We start from the raw sequence: 2,685 nt of genomic DNA on the forward strand, positions 1-2,685 counted from the left end.
ATATATATATATATATATATATATATATATATATATATATATATATATATATATCCCAGTTACATGGTGAGTGACTCAGTCGCAGCAGCTTTCTGTGGATTATGTGAAGAGACAGTGTTTATGTGTGTGTGGGAGGGTAATATGAGGAATCCAGTGACTGTACTGACAACCCTGTTATCTGTGGAGTTTGTGTTGTACACAATGAGCCTCTGTTCCCCTCAGTGGCTGGTTCAGACTGAGGGGGCCAGCGAGGGACTCTTTGCCCTCTGCAGCGCCTACGAAGGCTTCTCCAGCTGTAAAATAATTACAAAGCAACCACCGAACGAGCGCTAACGTTAGCTTAACACAAACCAAGAACTGTACGCCACCTAATAGTTCATTAGTCTATGTTTGAATTAATGAAAACAATTTACCCGGAATCCCAAAGACCGGACTGAACTCCCTCCGGCTGTTTTCTCAATAACATAACACATAGAAAAGGAAACACAGCGACAGTCACCACAATGAAATAAATAACGCTGATGACTTTTGGAGCTTTTCCGCACTGAACTCCATTTACTTCAACTTGAGGCGTTCAGGGCGCTTAAAGTGTTGCAGGGATTAAGTGTGTTAGTAGTGCAACAGAGAGTTAGCATAGCACTGGTTCGCTCCAATAAAAAAAAAGCCAATTACTCACGTCCGAACACCGCCATGCACCAAGAGAGCTCCTGAAATCAACCTCAAACTTTCACAAGCTTCTGCACAAACAGCAGATTCAAACATAAAAGTACATCACAGGCAGTTTAAATACAAATGTTCAGTGTTGCATTGGCTCTCTGAGTTATTGTACTGAATGGTGCAAGCAGTGGAAATCACATACATTTATTAAATCATTGAGACTAAAGATTAAGGTAAATACAGCTTTAATCTGCAAACTGTTTGGGTTATTTATGGTTCCACTCAATATTAAAGGTGGTTTTGCACATTTTAGCTCATTCTCTATATATAACATAAACCTCAATTCAAACCTTCTTTGAGATTGGAAATACATCACCAAACATTGGATGTTGTCACATGAATACCTTCACATATATTTCATGTATATTTCCTTATATCAGGGTGCTTTGTAATGTATGTTTTCTGTTTCCTGTGCTACTAGAATCTTCCCCCCCAATTAAAGTTTGTGACCTCATAACAGTTTGTGACTTCAACAGATATGAAAACACTCATTTTAGGAGGAATCCAGGTCACATGGGTCACATCACCAGCCTCTGTGAAACTTGAGTTATTAGCATTTCATTAGTGAATCCTGGCAGCCGATGACGTGTCTGACAAGAAGATTTAAAACATTAAACTCTTCCAGGAGTGATTCCCCCCGCTCCATCCTGCAGAGGCAGCCATGTTTTTTTGACTTGTGAGGATCACCAGCATGATGAACTGCTCCACTAAATATATTATTCTTACCAACTGTATGAGAAAGTAAACAAGTCATTGAGCTCTTCAGGGAAGCTGAAAGAGGCTGCATGAAACAAAACAATAAAAAGCTCTCATCAAAGTGAGCACATGCTGATCTCACAGCGCCTCCTGGTGGTCAAACCATCAAGTTTTTGTGCAACCTGAACATCTTCACTCCTGCAGGTGAGAGTGAGCGAGCAGAGAGAACATGCATTCAGCTTTCATACACTTTCAGTCGGGACGAGAGAGAGAGAGAGAGAGAGATGACTTGAATATGCAAACGTGCATATCTGATGCAACACATTACATGTTTGCATACCGAGCTGCCTGTGACGTTTATTCATGTCTACTGATGAAACATAAAGCTGCTCAGTCTCTCATTTGGTATTCAGATAAACATGCACACAGACAAACACCAACTTAACTCAGTTCAACAGGAATTTGCTCTTTTTTTAGCCATAATAAATGCTACATTAAAATATGTACGACTAGTAAAGCTATAGAATAGGGAATCAAACAGTAGACGCAGAGAGGCAGAAGTGATTTTATTTCCCATGAACACAACATGAAGACAGTAAAGCCCAGTGTAGGGAGGATCTTCTTCACAGAGTAACAGAAAAGAGTTAATAAGCACAAGGGCTTCACGTTCATAGAAAAACACAGATGAGTTAGTAATCAATCAGCATGATTTATATGACCTGTGGTTTGAACAGATTAGTGTGATGCAGCGAACAGGAAGCAGTTTTAAGTCCAGCAGGAGGAGTCCTCTCCTTGGTGCACATCTACAGACGTCTCTCATCACTGTAAACCAGTGACACGAGAGGCCGAGCTGCAGGCAGACGCAGACAATAGTTTGCAGAATGTTTTACAAACCTCTGAATGTAAACTGTAATTGTGTCTCAGGACGTTTGCTAGCGATCGTTTTGCAGCTTTTACACAAACAGGAGACAGTTGTACGTCCTGATGTTTGTATTCTACACAGCTGGAGTTCCCCGTCTGCTATCCAGCTAATATAATAATAATAAACACAACTAACAAAACATAAAAACACTAACAATTCCTTTCTGAAAACACAGCTCTGTGCGTTGAAGAGAGGCGTGTCACGTGGGAGACGAGCTGAAGTAGAGGGTAGAGTATAGTGCTGCAGATAAAGACACGTTCTCACAGATGTTAACATCACAACACAGAGGAGATCTGGTCCCAAGAGGATGCTTTGTGTTGGCATCTAAAGGGGGGGGGGGGGGGGGGGGG

Source organism: Anarrhichthys ocellatus, unplaced genomic scaffold (genome assembly GCF_004355925.1).
Source record: "Anarrhichthys ocellatus isolate YVR2014 unplaced genomic scaffold, GSC_Weel_1.0 scaffold122, whole genome shotgun sequence".
In the NCBI taxonomy this organism is placed as follows: Eukaryota; Metazoa; Chordata; class Actinopteri; order Perciformes; family Anarhichadidae; genus Anarrhichthys; species Anarrhichthys ocellatus.